The sequence below is a fragment of the Neomonachus schauinslandi genome, chromosome 3 (assembly GCF_002201575.2).
Source record: "Neomonachus schauinslandi chromosome 3, ASM220157v2, whole genome shotgun sequence".
In the NCBI taxonomy this organism is placed as follows: Eukaryota; Metazoa; Chordata; class Mammalia; order Carnivora; family Phocidae; genus Neomonachus; species Neomonachus schauinslandi.
Genome location: NC_058405.1, coordinates 35,073,324 through 35,096,375, shown reverse-complemented (window position 1 = coordinate 35,096,375; position 23,052 = coordinate 35,073,324). Strand labels below are relative to the sequence as shown.

The 23,052-nt window shown below is 33.4% G+C and overlaps 1 protein-coding gene across 1 annotated transcript in view; it reads right to left on the bottom strand.

Moving 5' to 3' along the window:
* Positions 1-23,052, bottom strand: part of DACH1 (dachshund family transcription factor 1) — a 425,055-nt gene that overhangs the window by 135,857 nt on the left and 266,146 nt on the right. The window lies entirely within an intron of this gene.

Here is a 23,052-nt window from a genome sequence, read left to right as displayed (position 1 = left end):
GGAATTAGTTTTAAGGCTAACCAGTTTGGTGCCATGTTTTATCATATCATCACGCTTCATGTGTTTAGTACAAATGGTCAATTGGTTGCTGTATTATTCTTCTGATCAGTCTAATTCTTGTTTAAAATATGAGGGTTTTTTTTTTTAGCTTATCACAATCAGTTATCTAAATGTAGTATCTCTTTATTCTGTCCTATATTTTACTATGCAATAAATAGAATTTTTTTCTGTGCAACTACTATTTTTTAGTGCTAAAAAATGCCATTATACAGTTTGGCAGATGGTGGCTCTGCTGAAGGTGATGGAGAGGATGACTACCTGGAAGGCTGTGAGGTCCAGGCAGGCAGAGGGGGGTAACAGAAGTGTGAGATCCCTGGGGTGGGCAAGAGTACAGTGTTTCCTTATCCCAGATTTCTTAAAGGAAATCATATTTTCTTATAATATGCTTAGAAACAGCAAAGTTGGTAAAACTCCAATTTAAATGCTTTAGCTCTATTAAAAGCCTCATTGTAAAATCTCTACGATATAGTTTTTAATGAAGAATACTTAGTTACTGCCATGATTTTTTTCCATTTACTTCATGAAGACAGTTAAGGTTCAATATAAATTCAAACTCATTAGCTCAATATTGTCTGGATCTTAGAGTAAATTGTTCAGAAGTGGGTAATGAAAACTCAATTCAAATTCTTCAGCAATCAAACAAAGCAATTTTATTAAACAATGAAAAGAATCAATTAAAATGGATATCTTTATTATCTTTATTATTTTACAAGAAACCATGACAGCTTTTGGCTAAAAAAAAGTTTATAGCTTCATCCAGAAATGACTCATAAAAGAAATTTCTCCAACTTGTTCCTACACTGTGATATAAAAGTTCACTTCCATATTCACAAATTTATGTACTTCACTTTTCTACTCATGCCTTTTTTGACACTTATACCAAGGTCCTAGTCAAACATGTAAAAGTTATAAGTATGAATTTTTCAAATGTATGATATCATGAAAACATACAGTGACAAAACATTTTAAAAATCTCCACTCTACAATGCCTTTATCAATGTATGCTCAAATTTTTTCTTTACATTTTTACTTTTTATAGTATCAGTTAAAACAAAAATTGAGGCACAATCACTGACAGTTGGTATAGAAATAACACTTTGGAATAAATGCTATTTGAATATGAAAACTGGATTGGGAATTTGTAATTAATGGATAATTCTCTCTACATATTTCATTTACAATATCCAACAAAAGCAAGCATTATATTTTCATAGTATGTTGCTTATTTGGGCAACTAATATATGGAGTGTAGAAAAATATTCACATTCATTATTTTAGATTCAGTCTGAGCTCTGTTTATATCTATTATAAACTTTTGTTTATCTGTTCACTTGAACCAATTTCTTCTTTTATTTGATTGCTGATTGCCAGTTAGTATACTGGAAGAAGTCATTTTTCCAAATATATTTCAATTTTACTCTCATAGTAGAGAAACACTAACTCTGTTTTTTCACACTATATAAAATATTAAGCCAAAATTCTGATTCAATCTGAAACAGAATATAGACAAAATATGATCTATTTTCACATCTCTTTTGCATCACAGGATATTAGTCCCTTGTGTAAGGTAAATATCAATCATCCATATGTGAATTTTCCATAGCAAGTTTATAGCACTAGATTGGATTTTCCCACTCCATAAAATGCTCCTAGCCATCTCCGCCAATCATCATTTGTTAAATACTCATGATGTTAGCTCATTTGGGTAATAAATAGAGCAAACAATTAAGAAACTAAGTCTGATGAAAAATATACAATATATAACTAAGTCAGCTGTAAGTGATTTTTGCATTATTTATAACATCCTTTTCCTCTATTAGCATGAATAAATAAGAAGTGAAAATAGGCCACTTCAGAACAAGACATACCCATAGTTATTAAATGTATAATTTCAGGTGCTTTGGTTTAAGCCAATATATTCAGTGATTGATATAAGCCAGAATACATACATACATACATATATATATATAAACACACACACACATACATACTACGCCTACATACAAATATATATGCACATATATATACCTTTAAAATTAAAGTGTACTACTATGCCCACATGAAATCTTGCAAGAGACAGATGAAATATGTAAGAAAAATTCTTATATTTGCTAAGGAGAGTTAAGGAGAAACAGGAAAAAACTGATTTTTCCTTCCCCATTCTTATAGAATCACACTGTTTCTTGACTTTACAGTGGAAGAACAAGATGAAGTTGATACAGGCCTAGTATCCTCAAAGAACACATACTGTAATAGGTTGTTGAGGCACATATGCAAAAACTTATAAAATAAAACTATAAAATGGTTTGAGCCAAGGAAAATGGCCATGAGTTTACAAAAAGACTCAGATAGTGTATCCAGCTGTTGATTACTTGGGATCTGTAATCATATTTTAATGTTGGGAGTAGGGAACGGAAGGGAGAGAGGATCTCCCATACCTGGTCGTACACACAGATTGTGGGGAAGCGCAGAAACAGTCTCAGGTTAGACATCTGCTTACATGGGTTCAGCTGAGGGTAGAATACAACAGGCAGATGCTATGTGCTGAAATTAAGAGTGTAACCACGAGCACAGTCGAGGCCAGCCACTCATGCTATGGCATCATTTTGGTAGAGTGAAAATTAACAAGTGTATAGTCTTGAGACAGCCAGAGGTAAGTGGGTACATAAATGAAAGAAAGAAAATTGAAATTAACGCGTGATTACCAATTCTGTCTCTAGCTAAAAACTGTTAATTATGCATTTTATATAATCTGAAACAATTCCCTTCCCCAGCCTAATTATATGGTATTAAGAATTTATCACTAAGTATGTATACAAATATATGGAACTTATTTGCAAAAAAAGTGATTGTGTGTGTTTAGTTTCTTTTGTGTAAAAAAATATGTATATTCTTCAGGGACAAGCAAGGTGATCTTCAGATTTAGTGTAACTGAAATTTGAATTGGTAAACACCAGTTATGGGAGATTCTCTCCCACCTTACACTCTTCCCACCCCAACATTACAACATAGTTCAGATTCTGAAAAAAAGCAAACAGCTTGATGCACTGTCTCAGTCTTTTTATGAGCTCAGACTACTTTTCTTGGCTTGCCCCTGTTTTATATTTTATCATATTTTGTGATACATATTTTATGATGAACCAAGTTTTAAATGCAGAAATACACTGCTTTGGGGAGAAACCCTTAAATTTTGAAAGCTATCTCTACTCTAAAGGCAATCAGACTATGGGACAGTCAGAACTGATGCGTTACAAATATAAAATGGTTTTATTTTTCCTCTAATTAGTGCCTTCAAACATGTTTTGTCAAGGATTTTCTGCCCCTTAATAACCTTGAGTATTAAAAAAAATCCATTCTAGGGGTGCCTGGGTGGCTCAGTCGATTCAGTGACTGACTCTTGATTTTGGCTCAGGTCATGATCTTAGGATCATGAGATTGGGACCCATACTCAGTGCAGAGTCCGCTTGAGATTCTCTCTCTCCCTCCCCCTCTGCCCCTCCCCTGTTGGCACACATGTTCTCTTTCTAAAAAACAAAAAACAAAAAATCCCACAAAAACAAAAAATCCATTCTAGTTAACACTCATCTCTGTTTCCCCATCCCCATCAGCACTGGCCAGCCCTAGAGCCTAGGTAGCCTGGAAGACATGGGCTTGGCTAGTTTTTCATCCATCCTCCTCCTTTCTTTCTCCTGGATAGTAGGATAAAGGTCTCCTACCCAACCAGTTCCTGCTCAATTCTTCCCTGCACTGTATCTTCTATGACTGTACCTATCGGCCATTTATGTCTTCCACATGGCAGGTGTCTAAATGCTAAGTATCTCCTAAGTCATGTCTGATCCTTTAAGGGGGGCCCTTTAAGAGGAACTTCCTCGCAGCAGCAGTCCCTGACAATGGAAATCTCCCTCAGCTTTCTGTTCTTCTAAGCTCCCAAAACTGCCATTGCCTCTTGAAACTAAGGTCCTTCATTGGTGTGGGTCCTCTTGTTCTGATGATGTCCACTCTCTCTACCCTGCCACCTCTCAATTCTTTATCCCCATTGCTCAAATATGTACAGAAAACAGATCAGCAGTTCACATCAAAACAGAAATCCAGCTTTGAAATGAGGTTGAGGCACCTATAATCCTTGAATAATTCTCTTGGAACTTCCCCTCCCTTCACCTGGTGGTGAGGAAACGCTCTCAAAAAGGGGTCAGTGAGCCACAGCCCTCCCCATTAGATGCTATCTCCTCACTACAAGGATTTCTGCAACTCCCCTCTCCCTATGGTCATACCCTCTTAAAATGCAGGAGGAGGGTATTTGTGGGGTCTGGAGTGATAGTTAGGATAGGCTGGTTCAGGGGCTATTAATAAGTAGCAGTTGCTTGTTACTTTCTTTAAAATGAGGAGTGCCCAGTACCTTTTGTTCTTGTGTGGGACCACAGGAAAAATTCTATTCAGTATCTTGTTACATGGTATATTCAGTAGAACCAAAGACAAATATGGATATGTTATAAATAAAATTTTAGTAACTGATTCTTGCAAATAAACTGAAATAAGGGGAAAGAAATGTGAATGTTCAGCATTTGGAATGCTATTTTACAAATCAACTGAAACATTAAATTATCAATTAAGACAGATGTTCAAAAAAAAGATTACCATAAAAAAATTAAAGAGTGATTAAATGTGGAGATAATCGTTAGAAAAAAAGAGAAGATCTCTTCATTTTTTGGCACACAATTTTTAAGTAGAAAAGGAGATAGAAAATGTTTTGGGAAAGCATATTATTACTGTTTCTCTTTAATTAAAAAACCCACAAATTTTGGGTATGTGTATGAGTGGCACCAAATATCCTAGCCCAGATAATCATATTTATTATTGAATCCTGCATATATCTAATGAGAAATAGATTCCAAAAGGGAAGGCCATAGTATTTTTTATGAATTTTGGATAGAGTACATGTAAAATAATCAAACACAAAATTAAAGTGATCTGTAAAAAGTAAACGCCTTTAAACTATCATGCATTAAAATAGTAAAAATATATGTAAATGTTATTGCCCTTTATATCTAAGTAACATGTAACTATTCATTCAGATTTTCCCACAGGCTGACCCTGATGAAGAAGGCAAATCTCAGAGGGACTAACGGTCACACCACTGCTTAGTGAGTGACACTGATAGACTGTGACGGGAACCTGACATTGTCAAGATTCGTTTACAATGAAAATGGCAAGAGCAGGCATTTACTCCATACCATTGGAGACCACTTAGAAGGATGTCAACGCCATCTTAACAATGCAGACAAGACTATTCAGTAAGAGTAAATACTAGTCACAGACACTATGGATGTTCAGTTGTTATTTCAAAGGTAAGTGAGAATAAACAAGTTATTATCTGTTACAGGGTTAACTTCACCCTAATAAAAAATGAGATATAAATTGTCAGCAGTACTCCTAGTGCTTTGCATAAATGGGAGAAACAGTCCTCTCATGAGTTAATGTAATGTAATGTTTAAATCTTTTTCTGGTTAACGTTTGAGCTCAGTTGATCTATATTTCAGCATATAAAAAACACTGAAATGTTTTGGTGTTTTGGTTCAACTTCATCAAATTATTTTAAAATGAAGAAGAAGTAATCTTTTCCAGGTAAAGTTAATTAGGGGCACAATTTAAAAAATAAAATATTCCAGTTTAGGTTCAGTGGTTTAGCAAAAACAAAAACAAAAAACAAAACACCACAAATGCCTAGGTTTTAATGCCCACAGAGAAGGCCATTTCGAGTCTAAAATTTATATATGTACACATCCCATGTTTGATTTGGAATTGCTGGGGAAAAACAAAACTGGTTGGCTGTCATATAACCAATCCTGCTTAGCTGATGTTCTGACATCAACTTACTTTTTTTCTTAGAAAGAATAGTATTGTCATGAATTCTAACTATCCTACTACCAATAAATACAAGTCATATAGGTAAACATGTTACTCCCCCAGAAATATTTGGACATATTTTCTTTAGCTATCTATTATTAACTAAAGCTTACTCTGTGTTACCTGAGTGGTTAAGTATTTGTTAATTAGGAATTTAAAACTCTTGCCATACAAGAAAGCTTCTATTTTACCTGTAATGTTTTCTTTTGAATGCAGAGCTATTTTGATACATTTTATTTTATATCTATTTAATGGTCATACTATCACACCAGTGCTGTTAAAGTCCATGGACTCATCAGAACAATGCTAATAGCTAGATTTCTTCACCAAGTTGAGATATTCCTATTTCCTTACATATTCAGCCGTGTTGCTGAAAGTGGCGTAAGTTAACAGGCTACGCAAAGTGACATACAGAATACTGGAAATCAGAGCTGCTTATTTCTTTCTTATTTTAGTTGAATGTTCTTCGCCATGGCTAATGATTATTGAACTAGAGAGAATGAGAAACAAATTGTAAAATCAGAGCTGAGGTTCAAGTCACTAAGATCAAATGGAATAAATAAAAGGGTCCTTAAAGGACAGGGAGACATACAAAAAACAATTATCCTGAGAATCCTTGAGGAATCATGGAAAACCAGAACAGCATTAGGTAACTTAAAATGGACAATGGTTTACGTTTGAAAGCCTTGATTTCAAACTCATAAAAATTATTACAATGAATTGTTATATACAGAATGCAATACTTTATACATTTTCCCTTATTTCGTACCAAATTCCAGAAAGTTTTGATACAACTTAAAATAAAAGAGGTAAGGCCATTACTATAAAGATAAAGGTTAAATACTTTAAGACAGAGATAATTATATCAGAAAACACTTTGCTTTTTGATGCTGTTGTTTTCTTTGGACTCATTAGCACCATGCTCTAAGTGTTAACCAGGTAAAATGGATTCCCAAAACAAATAAAAAAAAAAAGCAGACTCAAACTGAGTCAATCGTTACACAGGACTCAATACAAGGAAAGAAATAGTAGCCAGATTAATATGTATAGACTAAATATTTTCATATTTTATTAATATGGACTACAAGATGCTTGGAAGCAAGAACCAAATGTTTTTATTCAGTGGAAATGGTCATATTGCAACAGATTGGTTAATTTCCACAGCGAAAGTATAATGCTATTATGGACAGTGTAGAAATAACAATACTAAAAACGTGTAAACATATTCATGAAATTCTTCAAAATAAAGCAGTTGGGTATAACGTACCCATGTTAAGATGTATCCTGCATCTTTTAACCTTTCTCATTGCCAATGTCAATGAATTTCTACCTTTTCCCACTTTAACTCATCAAATGATTTTTCCATTAGGCAAACAAATGAACTAGAAATTCTCCTCTCTAAGGATATTGTAATTTCCCTATAGATTTACAATTACATCAAATAAAATTTCAAGTTAATATACTTTATACATGGTATATAATAGAACAAGTTCATGTTCACGGTTAAGTGTTGCTCATGGTTGCTCATGGTCAGTGGACATCAGTTTTAATTTCCATTGTTTTATACAACGTTTTCAGGTTAAATTATTTATGTTGAAATCGAAAAATCTTCTCACTTGAGCCAAAATTGCTATTAAATTTTCCAAAAAGCATAAAACCCTCATAGGTAGGATGGCATACTCATGGGAATTATCTGAATATTTCTCATTTGTATGGATCTAAGTCTTAAATTATCTTCTGCCCAAACCTGGTTGCCCTTAAAGAATGACATCACCACCTAGTTTATAAACCAGAAACCTAGGGATCATCTTTTTCTCCTCCTCTCTCACTGCGTGCCACAAATGTCCACTTCCACTTCGTGTTGATTTCATCTATGTAATTTATCTCTACTTCTATATCTGCCCCTGTAATCAGATTCAAGGATCATTATTACTTTTAAGTAGAGATCTTACACTGTCACTCTCCTGCTTAGAGGACTTCAGTTGTTTCCCATTGTCATTAAAGAAAGACCCAACATTTCTCATCTTAATGTGAGCACCACATGGTTGGCCCTATGTTTTCTATGGATCATTGTATCCATAGTAAGACTAACTTTCAATCAGTTCTTGAGTTGAGAACTGCAATTCTCAGACCAATTCTTACATTCAAATGAGGTAAACTTCAATTGGGTTTTAAAAATGCTAACCTATAGCCTTTGTTCTTGAGCAGCTTACAGTGTGGGAGAGAGATACACAAATATAACACATATGTACATAATTTTATCCTGTGACTGGAATAAAAGAGAAGATGAAGAAGAGGAAGTATGTTTGATATTTTGGAAATAAACTTGATAGAACTTGGTGATCATTTGGGTACAAAAAGGGATGAAGAAAGTAAAATGTGAAAGATGACTTGAGTATCTAGACTAACAACGGGGTGTATGGTGATATCATTAACGAAGTGATGATGGTGATAACATCTAACATGTATCATCTACTTTCAATGTGTCAGGCATTGTGGTAAATTTTTATGTGTAATATCCAATGAATCTTAGGAAACTCTGAGGTAGATCCATATTACTGTTATAAAGGTTGAATTAATTTGCCCCAGGATTTAGATTCTGGAATTCTGAACATGCAATCCAAATTTTGATTTGACTAATGTGGAAGACCTGATTTAACAATAAATAAAAATCAGTTCAATTTTGTACTTACTAAATATGTGATATTTTAGGAACAGTCCAACAGAGATTGACAACAAGCAATTAGAGATATGGAATTGAAATTTGGAAGAAAAGCAGATACGCAGTGAGGTAGATTTTGATGTCTTTGATTCGTAGATGGGAGATTAAGTCATGATGCTTGAAGAAGGTATAGAATTCAATAAAGGTATTTCTACTAAAAGTGTATTTCTACTGTAAGCAACAGAATAAGTCCCAAATAAGTCAGCTGAATGATTTCAAAACAAAGCAAAACAAGGAGAAGAAAAAGAAGGCTGAGAAGCTGAGCAGGACTAAGCAAATATTGGTATATGGCTCCTACAATAAATTTTTAGCACAAAAGAATATCAATGCCTGTTTATAATTTTTAAGTCTTTCCACTTACTTCTAAGCTATAATATTCTTTTTAATAAGAAAATCAACATGAATACCTGACAAATCTGGGGTCCTCAATAAATACTGAATGAATGAATGTAGGACATGATGATTGAATGTAAAGATTTAACAATCCTAACTATTATTTAAGTAAACAGACTAAACAGAGACAAAACACACACACACACACACACACACACACATAAATAGACACAGCTGAGCATAGCTTGAAAAGATGCCATTAGTCCAATTTCTAATATGATAAATAATTACAATATCCAGCAATTACAAGATCCCCTTAAGAACATTATGGAGAGAGGCAGCTTTAAATCAAAAGACTACATATCATAAATAACTCAGCACATTTGAAGGATCATTGAAATAATATTATATTATAGTGGTAGATTACATGCAGATGGCAGGCCTGTTGAAAGCTACTGTTTATATGAAACCAAATCATTCTTTCCATAGCTTTTATTATATGTAATGAAGACATACTATTCAAAGCACTTTTCATCAGTTTTTCATGGGCAGACATGGCAGGTGATTTTCAAGGTCAAAATGACCACTAAAATTTCAGTTGCTAGCAATGAAAAAAATACTTAAGAAGATTAGCATTAATGTGGATAATTTCATTTCTACATTTTAACTCCAATTCAGGAATTAAATATAAGCACTCATTTTTCTCCCAAGAATAAATGCATACAATATGCTTTCTTAGATTGGTTTGACAATGTGAATTAGAATGAGAAAAATGGTTAGAAAATGTGTTTTGAAATGAGGATTGATTTTCTGATAATATCAACACCCTTAGGTCAATATAAAGTAAAATTTAAACATCCTTATTCATTTTTTATTTAAAAAATATCTAGTGTAACTATTATAACCATATTATGAACAATGAAGAATATAAGGGAGAATACAACCAACCTAAGGTCACACAATGATTCAGTGTCAGAATTAAGTGCTAAACATAAGTTCTATGTTCATTTAAACACACAGACACACAAAACAGTAGTATTTGGATAAATCATATTATTTTTCTTCCATAAAATTTTCCCAACATCAATATTAAAAAGATGCATACCTCATTAAAAAATAAATAATGAATGGTGAAATTACCAGCTTTTCTAAAGTGCTCAAATGGAGAAACAGATTTTTAAAAAATCTTAAGCTTATAAAAGCCACATCTATACAAATTGCCTTTATCTATACTAAAGATACTGTATTTCACCAGTGTAAAGAGAACTCTACCTATTAAAAAACTACCTTCTAGGGAGGGATCCTTAATTACTGAGTAATAACTAGCTATCTAATTGTAGAAAGTACTCTCTGTAATAAAAAAATTATTATGATCTGTTATTTTCCCTTGTGATCAAAAATCTCTCTTAAATAATTTCAATATCTCCTCCAACATTAAAATATTGCACTATTTCTCTTTTTCTCTGTTCTACCACACGTGTTCTCTCACGTCATTACACAGAGAATGTTAGAACCATTGTAAACAGTACACAGATGCTCTCATTTAGATGTACCTGGCCTAACACCTGGGTAAATACACCTTGTTAAATATTGCTTTTAATTAAAATAATTTATATTAAATAACTGTTTAAGACTTAAGTTAGTAGGCTAAGACACAATTTTTCAAAACAAATTAAATACCTCAGGAACTTTCTTTAGTGTACATGGTCTGTACAGAAACTGTTTTTCCTCTTTGGTAAATTTTGAAAGCTTGTTCTATGAGCTTTCTATAAAGAGTAACTTTTCACAAAGAAACCTCTCGAGTATAATTTGTACCTTATCATGTATTTGAATTATTTGCACTAAGAATTATAATTGTTATGGACATACTGATAAACAAAAATTCAAAAATAATTTATTGTGTAATGTCTTATGTGTATAATACTATGTGGGATTTTTTTTGTGTATTTATATATTAGCTATTTAAAATTTAACAAATCTACAAAAGTATTAAGAATTTAAGAATAGAAGGCTTAATTTTTAAATGTGTCAAATTTCTACTTACTGTGAAAATAATTTTTGAAAATCACTCATGTGCATTTGCTCAGATTAATATTAAGATATGTTTAAATTCTGGCTTTGAAAAAGATTTCATGTTCTTGTCTATCCAAAAGTCAAGTTAATATTGCATATTGAAAGTCTTGGAGAGGAAACAGGAGAAAACCAGCAGACTATTAAGATTATGATACAGCCATATCAAATAGGAAAAAGAAAAAGAAATAGGACAGAAAACAGAAATAAATTTTTAAAATATCAATATATAATCACACAAAGAGAACCAGATGCCAAGAATGTTACAGTATACAGGACAAGGAGCAAGAAATTATATTTAAAACACCACTAACAACATACAATTTGTTTTTATGTACATATTTGAATAGAATTTAATATATAGGGCGCCAGGGTGGCTCAGTCGGTCGAGCGACTGCCTTCGGCTCAGGTCATGATCCCAGGGTCCTGGGATCGAGTCCCACATCGGGCTCCCTGCTCTGCGGGGAGCCTGCTTCTCCCTCTCCCACTCCCCCTGCTTGTGTTCCCTCTCTCGCTGTGTCTCTCTCTGTCAAATAAATAAATAAAATCTTAAAAAAAAAAAAGAATTGAATATATAGAATGTTAGAGTACAAAGCAGAACAGAAACCATTCATTCATTTTTTTTTAACATATGTATCAGGCATTGTTGTAAGTACTGGGACTAGAGCAGTCAAGAAAGGAGATGAAAATCTATATCCTTGTGGACTTTTTATTCTAGTTGGGAGGTGGGTAGAGACAATAATGAGGAATAAATAAATAAAGTGACATGGTATATTAAATGAGATGCCATTCCAGAAGGTTGGAAGAATTTTTGCACATATGTGATGTATGTGTGCACATGTCAGCATGTGTGTTAGGAGAGCACAGTGGAAAGTCTTCTCTGAGAAGACCTCACCATCAAGCACAGTCCTCTCATTTGCAGCAGAGGACCATGGGTTCAGAAGGATTAAATGACACTCTTGAGGCCATAGAGCTCTCCAGGAAAAGAGCTGAACTTGGAACACATTTATTGCCTGACCCTTGCTCCTAAATCCCTTCTACTGCACAAGAGAGCACACCAAGTTGAGAGAATTGCCTGGACTGTTCAACAAGGCAAAGACAAACATAAATGGTGGGTCTGGATGACAGCCGGTCAACCCCACTGATGGAGGAAAAAATACATATTAGGAAAGCATCAGAAATCAGAAAGAATTAGGTAGACTAGGGCCAGATTATAGAAGTTCTCAGATGTCAGGATGATGAGTTTGGTCATCATCTTAGGCAGGCGAGAGATATGATTAAAGCAATGTATCAGATGGTCAGAAGGAGGAGAAGGAACTCATCATCAGGAATAATCATCACAAGTTCTGTCATCTACCACATTGACATTGATGCGGCCAGGGCAAGAATCCTGATTCTCATATTTCATGCCACTGGAAAATTGATAAAATAGAAAAAAAAAATCTTGTGTTCTCTATCAGGAGAGTTTTCTAAGATGATGATTGAAGAACAAAATTGGTTTCCAGAGCCAGACATGACATAACAATTATGTTGAGTGAGGACACACTGCATACTCTTCCCTATATCTAAATCCCATGGCTTGTAAACTAGTTCCTTTTATGTATGTACCAAATAGTTTTCCCCAATAAAAGGAAAACTCTGTGTGTCTTGTATGAAGTCTTCACATAAAGAGATATAATTTACTCTTTCTTGACAGAGGGCAACAGCTTACCTGTGGATATGAGTTTTGGACTTTTTTTTAGACCCTCCCCATGTGACACAATTAGAGAAGGCAGAAAGGAAATATTCCCCTAAAATTCATGATTTAATAATAAGGTTTATGAAATGGGACAAGTTTGACTTTAATATTTTATTGAAAAATTAAGTCTGGAAATGTGTTTAATATTGCTATTTCTATTCTGTGCTGAGTGTATATTACTGTTCTGTAGCACCTCAAATAACTGTTACCATACAGAATATTATACACATCAGCAGATAGCAAAACAGTGTTTACTATTCTGACATTGAAAAATATGCAGCAGTAAAATAAACATCCCCACCTTAGCCACTACTTTTGCTATTCTTCAGTTTTTGTCACTGTTCACAATTCTTAGGTTTACTAGTATGCCTCAAAAATAACAATATATAATATATATCATGTAGGTAATAATGTCTAAATGATGCCACAAAAATTTGATTTCCAATACTATATATAATGCCTTATTGGAATTGTATATCCAAATGTATGCATACAAAAAGTACTTTCTTTAGCCTGATAAAAATCATAGGGCATGATAAGCCTTTATTTTGCCTGAGGAGAGTTTTATTTTTCTTATCGAAACCATAAAATGATCATATTATATTAACGTATGCACATGTGGAACTAAAGCACAATGTGACTATTGGTACGAGATGTCTTTTTAAAAAGTGTATCATTTACTTAAATGATTTTTGTTTTCTTACCCCAAACTTTTCAAGTTAAATTCTATTTTTATCGGAATGATTTGAAACCTGGTACAATTTAGCATGCTAAAATAAATTTTCAAACAGCTTACTATGTATAGACTGCTTTTAAAAACTAAAAACAGCCTCCATAGCAAATGTCATTTCTTTCATAGTTACAAAATGCAAACTCCAAGTGTTTTATCCTAATGAATAAATGAGTTTGTCCTTTATGTATAAAATATAGTTTGTGTTTGTTGCACAAGTTTTTAATAATAGATGAATTTTAGGTTTGCTCCAACGTATTCAATAAAGTGTGATTAATTTGGTTTTTCAAAAATGCAAACTAGACATTACTATATTACTTCGCAAAATGCACAGCTTGCAACATTATTGTCTCAGTGGGATCTTAAATTGAATTGTAAAATGTGTCTTATTTCCAGTTTGATTTATGTAAGAGATAGCAGTGGATAATGTCCCTTTTGAAGTTTCACTGTTTTGTGTGAACAAACAATATAAACCTAAAATTCATAATACGGTTTATTAGAACCCAAAGAAAACTTTCGAGTTATATATTGTTTGACTGAAATGAAAACTTACAAGGGACTCAGAATACCCCCTTTCTAATGAAACAACATCTTGAAGGTTCCTATTACGACAGATTATACAGTACATTTTTGACATTTTCTGTGATTTTTATTATGATATTTCAAGTAATTACCAAATCATGTTTTTCTCCAAAAAAGCTTTCCTGTGCCCTGAGAATTAATCTATGATACCATTTAACGTGGCTTTTTGAAGTAAATATCACCAGATAAAAGCCAGCTGGATCTGAATAATAGGATACTTGAATGAATGTATTAGTGTTTGAAAAAGAGAGTACAAATCTTCTAAAAAGATTAATTTCCATTAAAAAGATAGCTCCCAGATCTACAAAAGAATAAATTCAAAAACATAATAAACTCTCAGAAAGAAAGGTAGATTAAAGTAAAAGCTGCAGCACCTTGTTACCACAGCTGTTGTGAGGCAATGATTCTGTATCAGTTACATTTGGTGGGTCCTGTAGGGCTCTTCAAAGCTTTGTGTGGAAAGCCTGAATATGGGATTCAACTGACACCGTAAGTAATAACTTCAGCGATTAATTTTGATGCAACGCCACTTCCATTCTGACCTTACTCTCAATATTTACAGTAGAGAGAAGCTACAAAGGCTCTGATGGGAATATATGAATCCTGTAAGGACAGGGCTTTCCCCCCCTTCATTTATTAAAGATGTGGATATGAATTTTTCTTTGTCACGAAAATACTGCAGCTTTATCACGCAACATAGTTGCTGACATCATCATGTAAAAAGACCTGAGTTGGCCAATGGACTTTATTTTCAATATCCTGTTTCAAAACGTGTTCTCTACAAAGGGCCAGGCATTCTGTTCACACGACTTCTCTATTTTAGTTTGTACAGTGACTAATAAAAATGAAGTTAGGCCAGGCAGAAATTCCTCTGGGAGGTAAAATGTACCCTCTCTGTCTTGAATGATTCTAACGTTATTATTACCTTTAAGAAAAAAATACTGGAAGCAAATGAGGAGATTAATTAACTTTTAACTTAGATTAAATCCACAAGAATGTAAATCTGTTAAAAGAACTGACCTTAAAATGCTAGATCAATCTGAGATAACTTCATGAGAAATAGAAAATAATGAATAAAAAAAGGGAAACTACTATCCCATCAAAACAACAAGACAAGAAAAATCAACTGAAGGAGATTAGTAAGTCATTTTGGCAACTATATTTTGAAATTAATTTTAATATATGGAGTAGAACAAACTGTTAACTTCCCGTACTTCCCTCAATTTAAAGAAAAAAAAAATTTTGAGTACACTGTCAAAATCAACCCCAGAATGAAATGGACCCTAGTAATTGCATATGTCTGTTTAAACTAGGCAAGTTGTTTAAGTATAGCGAGATGTTTAAATACGAAGTCAATGTTCATCATCATGAACACATAAAAGACATATTGCTGTTATCAGAAAAACAGCACTGCATGGGAGAGGCTATAATGTTTATCTGGAAAAGATTTTAAAAAGAAATGTTGCCTTCTCTGTGCTCATATTAACTATTAAATGGTTATGACAATTTTTAACAGTAGCTCAAGAATTTCTTTATCATACTTCAAGAAAGCTGCTTTTAGTTAAAACATAAAAATGGTAGTTACAAGGTTTCTGCAAACATAACTGCCATTCCATTAAGGAAATGGTGCAGCAAACAGTAAATACTGGCCTCAAGGGAAATGTAAGTATTGATTTTATTACTGCGTTGGTTGGTTTGTATTTGCAATTGTCAACTCTAATTTTGGGCTATGATTTAAGTATCCTTAAAACTGCTTAAGAAAAGGACAAATATTAATTGGAAAATATTGATAATTATTATCCTTATGCTTTAAATATCATAAGAGACTATTTCTTTCCAGCTTTTGCTAGACTGTGTCTTGAAAATAGGAAATTTCAATTTTGCTACACATAGTAAATGAACAACCAACTCATTTTCATTAGGTCAAATTATATACTCATTTTGTATACTATAAATCAGTATTTGACTCTAGGAATAAAATCAATTACTATGAAATGTGTAAACATGGTTACATCCTTCCTTAATGTAGTTTGGAAATTTAGCTTTGAAATTCATTGACATGGAAGTTTTCATTCACCTAAAAGACATAAAATAGCTATGAAACTAATTATAAGTCTAGAATTTTCATCATGTTGAAATAAACTTCAACTCATAGCCTCATTAAATATAAAATGATCATATACTAAAAAAACACAATATTTGCCAACTTAATATAATTAATATGTTTTATATTATCATCATCATTATCTTCATCATCATAGATTTCCTCTTTACATTTCAGTAAATGACATTCACACATTTATGCGAAAGGTGTAATTAAGAACACAGATCATTTTCTTAAACCATGCCAGAGAGCATCTCTGTTTAATATGTAAATTTTCAACTATACCTACGGGGCTGTAAATATAGTCAGTGTTAAACTTCTACAATTAACTAAAAGAAGTGTTTATGCTACACATAAATTTTAGAAATGTCCTCTGTGGAAATCTAAAGTGGTGCAAATTAATATTAAAAAAAACATTATGGCTGTTCTTCAGATTAAAAAACGTAAAATATTCTTAGGTTCATAAGCCATACAGTACACTTTAAACATCGCATATCAAAAAGAGAAAGAAAACCTTTTATAAATACACACAAAATCTTCAATGTCACTAAATGCCACATCCCTATATGAATCGATGAAGAGGGTTAAAGGAAAATGGTTCCCTTGGTTTTAGCATTAAAGTCATACTTCCATTGTGTTTTAAAATATTTAGAGAGGAGAAATGTCTTAATGAAGTTAAACCTTGCTTTGACCAGAAAGATGGGAATACTCTGTGCATAATACATATTCAATATGTGTTTATTGGACTACACTTCTCAGTTCCAAATAATTAAAATTTGATAGATAAATATATAAACTGGCCTCATTGGTTGGACTACAGACTTGAATCTTAGCTCTGTCATTTACTCCATAGTTCAGAATAAAATTCGTGAGTATTTTTTCCTACTCACTTTGGAATTCGCCATAGACTAGAAAGCCTTGCACAGGGACTACTCTCCCCAAATGCTAACTGAATGAATGAAATGTGTACAAAAATTTTAGCAAGACATCTGGCAGGACTGAAGTTTTATTTGCAAAAATAAGGAAAGATAAAATTAGAAATAAATAATAATCATTTAAAAATCAACAGAGACTTTGAGAGTAAGTTTTTGTTCATCTTCATTATCAACCTTCCTGAGACCATTGTATTGCTTCACGATGTCTAAGACTTACCAGTTTCTCATTTCAAACTACTTCATTCTCCTTCTCACTACCACCACTGACTATAAGCATTTTTAAAGAAAACTCTGGAGAAAATGTACTGTAAATAGATCAAGGTTTCTTAATATAGATTCTAAAAAATCAAGAGTCTAATTTATAATATATAGCTGTATATAGCAGTGATTCTCAAACACATTGGTTTCAGGATCTCTCTACATACATTGGCCATATGTCAATATTTACCATATTAGAAAAGAAAATTAGGAATAAAAATATTTATTTATTAATTAAAAATAACTATAAATTCATTGCATATTAGCATAAATACTACATTTTAATAAGAAATAAATATTTTCCCAAAAAATACACTTTTGCAAAATTCTTCAGTGTCTGGCTTAAGAGAAGTCATTTGGATTCTCATATTACTTCTATATTCAGTCTGTTGCAATGCACAAAACACGTAGCCTTTAAAAACTCCAGTACACTCATGAGAGAATGAAGTTTTTAAACTTCATTATTATTATGAAAAATATTTTGACCTCTTGAACTCCCTGAAAGAGTTTTGAGAGCCCCCCTCCATGGGTCATGGGACAACACTACTGCTACATCTGATAACATTTTAGGACATTTTAGAACATCTGGATATGTATTAATTTAGTAAATCAAATAATATCCTAATATGACTTCAGTCAATAAGAACGAGACTAGAAAACTTGCTCTAAAATTTCTTACAGAAAAATCATTATTTCCACGCCAACAATGGATTTTTTTTAAAAAGTAGGAATAAGAAAGGGAACTCTTTTCTCTAGACTTAATTGTAGCTCACAAGGAATAACTAGTTAGTATTCACAGTGAGGTGGCAGATGAAGCGTAGAAGTCGCTAAAAGTTAGAGGTGGCTTTAAATATTGCCTTTGCTGTCCTGAGCATAAAGACTCACTCTATACCATACTTCATCTGGAAAGTGGGGATAACACCTGTTCAAGGGCAAGCATAGAATTAAGTGAGATGATGTACATGAAGCATAAAGTACATAGAACGATGTAATTAATAAAGAAAGCTATTATTAAGTAGAAAAGTCAAGGTTGAGGTCACAGGTGTTGAGGTCAGACAGAAATGTGACAGGGACAAGATGTTCAAGAAGCTGTGTGACCTCAGTCTGTCATGTGTAATGTACCAATAATCAAGGATAAGTATCAAATTAGCACTCTGAGTAGATAATAAGCATATAGGATATACCTGTCATATAACTCCTAAGAGGGAGAGGAGGGGGAGGTGGAGGAAGTGCCTGAAAAAAAAAAAAAGGGATAGTTTCACCGTGTCAATTTGGGGTTTATAAAATTATAGAAAGGAAAGTATGACTATCCTTAAGAAATATTAGACCTAAGAGGAGCACATTTCAAAACGAATAGAGAAATAGTGAGTACGCCATGAATATTAAAAGTAAAAGGGAATACTATTTGAAACTAGAAAGTTCTAAAAATCCAAGTAGAACTTGACCATCTCAGTTTTACCAAGGAAAAGTGCAACATTCCTCGAAGGGGTTCCTTAAGTTCTTTAAAGGTAAAGTCTCCACCTTTAGTCTCTACATTGTCTAGATTTACCCCGCACAGGGGATCAGAATAGGCATTCAGTGAACTGGCATCAGAAAGAAGGTAATGCATTATAATTAACATTTGTATGATGCTTCGGAGTTTAGGAAACATCAGTAGAATTTAATAACAAATGAACTTGCTAGGGAGTTATGTGAGAGTTTAGAGTTTTAGTAACAGGAAGAGTGCACAGGGACACCTGGGTGGCTCAGTTGGTCAGGCATCTGACTCCTGATTTCAGCTCAGGTCAAGATCCCAGGGTCCTGGGATCAAATCCCATGTCAGACTCTATGCTCAGAGTGGAGTCCACTTGATACCACTTCCCCCACTCATGCTCTCTCTCTCTCTCCCCAAAATAAATAAAATCTTAAAAAAAAATAGTGCACAATAGTAATGAACAAGAGCACATCACCACAGAATGATACTAAAAATTAGCAGGGGATTTTATTTTATTTTTCAAAAGTTTTATTTAGGAAGTATAGTTGATGCACAATGTTACATTAGTTTCAAGTGTAGAGCATGGTGTTTTTGACAACTCTATACATTAAGCCATGCTCACCACAAGTGTAGCTACCATCTGTCACCACACAATGCTATTACAATACTACTGACTCTATTCCTTATGCTGTACCTTTCATCCCCATGACTTATTCATTCCATAACTCCCATTCCCCTTCCCCAATTTTCTCCATCCCTCTGCCCCCTCCCCTCTGGCAAGGATCAGTTTGTTCTCTGTATTTATGGATCAGTTTCTAGCAGGGAATTTTAAATATAATATTGGATTAACGAAAGGCAGGAATTAGATTGAGACAGTATAAAAATATTTTTATTTTTAAATTAGCAGTTAACAAAAAAGGGGAAGAATAGTCTTTTATTAAAGATAGTATAGGGGCGCCTGGGTGGCTCAGTCGTTAAGCATCTGCCTTCGGCTCAGGTCATGATCCCAGGGTTCTGGGATCGAGCGCCGCATCGGGCTCCCTGCTCGACGGGAAGCCTGCTTCTCCCTCTCCCACTCCCCCTGCTTGTGTTCCCTCTCTCGCTGTGTCTTTCTCTGTCAAATAAATAGAATCTTTAAATAAATAAAGATAGTATAAATGTTCAAACCAATATTTTGTGATTATTCATGTTATAATTCAGAGATATTAATACACTCTGAAAACATTTTTCTAATTGTCTGAATTCTACAAAATTAATAAGAGCTTTTATATTTTAATATTCTAAGATCAGCTGACAGCTTTTATAAACAGCTGATCTAAATTACCTATTATATCAATGATTGAAAAAATAGATACCAATGCCCTTCCAGATGACTTGGCTAATATGTTTTAATTGGTAAATGAAAGCCACACATTCCAAGTAATCAATAATATTCCCAGTGGCATGTTTATTTCTATCAAAATTTCATTTCTAGTTTCCCATTCAAAGCATGAAAATTTAATTTTTAGGCAACAAAATGTCAAATGAATGTTATCCATTTTAAAATTCAAGAAAGTGCTGTTGAGTAGGAATATATAGAAGAAAAAGAAAATAGCAAGATTATGTATGCTTTCAGCCAAAAGTATTCATAATCCTTAACTTAAGAGATTTTAAAGGTCAATAATAATGGAACATTCCCATTTTTCATCATTGTTTCCCATGGTGAAATATAAAATATCTAAGGATATTTTACTATTACTAACTATGGAAAAGAATCAGTTTGAGTTTGCATTAAATTTGATTAATTCATATGTTTTTTGAAAATATAAAATTTGAAATGTTCCTAACGAAAATAAAGTTTTGTAAATTTCAGTTAATTACTTGATTACTTTAAGTATAGGTGAATAATATAATTTCCAATTAAAAAACCTATTTGGCTGGAGCCCATGGGTGGCTTAGTTGTTAAGCGTCTGCCTTCGGCTCAGGTCATGATCCCAGAGTCCTGGGATTGAGCCCCGCATCGGGCTCTCTGCTAGGCGGGAAACCTGCTTTTCCCTCTCCCACTCCCCCTGTTTGTGTGCCCTCTCTCACTTCTCTCGCTCTGTCAAATAAATAAATAAAATCTTAAAAAAAACAAACACCTATTTGGCCATCTTAAAAAAAATTAATAAAAGACAATAACCTAAACTTGACTATTTTAGATATGTCATATAAATGAAATCATGTAATATTTGTCTCTCTGAGCTGGCTTATTTCACCTAGCTGGGGTGAGGAGGAAATAGGGAGTTGCTAATCAATGGGCATAAAGTTTTAGTTAAGCAAGATGAATAAGCACTAGAGAATTTCTGTGCAACATTGTACCTAGAGTCAACAATACTGTATTGTATACTTAAAAATTAAAGAGGTGAATCTCATGTTAAGTGGTTCTATCAAATTAAAATCGTTTAAGGAAGACAACAATATGAAAGAATGTAACTACAGCTTTTCATAACTCTCTTGGTGCACTAAATAAAATCCAACTGATAAAGCATAAATATTAAATATATTTTAAAATGCCATGGGTTAAAATAAATAATCTGCCTGATTATGGATACAACCAATAAGGAAATTTGGGGGAAGTTTTGGGTTCCTACCTGTCAATATATTACTATGGTACTTTGAAAAAACAAGATGGTTTATTAAAAATATATATTCTATGTAAAAGATCCAGGAGTATATCATTAATTCTTATTGTTCTAAAGAAAGTTATTTAATTTACTAAATATTCATTCTCAAAATGCATTTTTTTATAATTGAATGCTCAGAGATTTAGAGATATATAAAATAACTACCTACTAAGGAAATACCATTTTGCTTTTATAGATATTTTATTACATCAGTGGAAATTTCTCTATATCCTTCTATGGCTAAACTCATAAGCTATAACATAAAAATTACTATCAACAATGTAGGGCAGCCATAAAATTCAATTAAAAATCCCTACATTTTAAGCAGTTATAGTAGCATAATGTGTAAACATGAGCTGAAGTGATGTGTAGCTCCTAGAGCATGTCACATTTAGAAAATAAATATTTTAACTGTTTCACCATCACTTTCTCAGAGCAAAGAATCTTGAATCCCTCTTTTTTAATCCTTAGAACTCACTGGAAAAGTTAGTGCTTTTGTTAAAGAACAATTGACATGCTCATCATTTTTTTCTTAGTTAAATCTGTTTAGCAGTATTGCTGTTAATATATTTTTGGACTCCAAAACTTACACCTCTTAAGTCATTCTTTCAACAAATATTGGTTGCAGGCACTGTTCTAGACACAGAGATTATCAATGAGCAAATTGGACAACAAAGTCCCAGGCCCCATGGGGCTGACATTTTAATAATTATATGCTTAATAAATTACATGACTTGTCAAATTGTGGTAAGTACCATGGAGAAAAACCAAGCAGAGAAAGAGGATAGGGAGTATTTACATACTGAGGAGGTAGGGTGCAATGTAAAATAGGGTTGTTGGTTAAAGCCTTAAGAAGAAGATAACATTTGAAGATGAGATAACAAGATCTATGGATCTCCAGAAGAACAGGATTCCAAGAAGAAGGAACAGCAATGCAAAGACCCTGAGACAGAAGTGTTCCTGCAGTACTTCAGAAATGGCAAGGGGGCCAGAGTGGCTAATGGCGAGTGGTGAAAGTGAGCATAGGAGAAAAAGCAGAGTGGAGAAGAATCCAGGAGCCCAGTATGCAGTGTTAAAGGTTATCAAGAGTTTTTATTATCTTACTCTACATGAAACAGGAAGAACTGGGGATGGTATACACAGAAGAGTGACCTGGTCTGAAATAGGTGCTCACAGGACTACTCTGACAGCTATACGAGACAAGGCAGGAAGCAAGAAATCAAGTTAAATCACCCTCACAGTGATCCAGGCAAGAGATGATAAAGGGGTAAGAGGTGGGTGGATACATCAGATGGATACATCTGTGGATACATCAGATGTGGGTATAAGAGAGGGAAGAGTCTGCAACAGCTCCAGGGTTTGGGGCATGAGCAAGGGAGTACAAAAACGGAGATGGAAAGACTGAGGAATGAGTAGATTTGGGGTAAGACCACCAATTCTTTTCAGAAATTTTAAATTTGAGATGTCCTAAACTGAGCTCTTAGTCAAGTAACAATT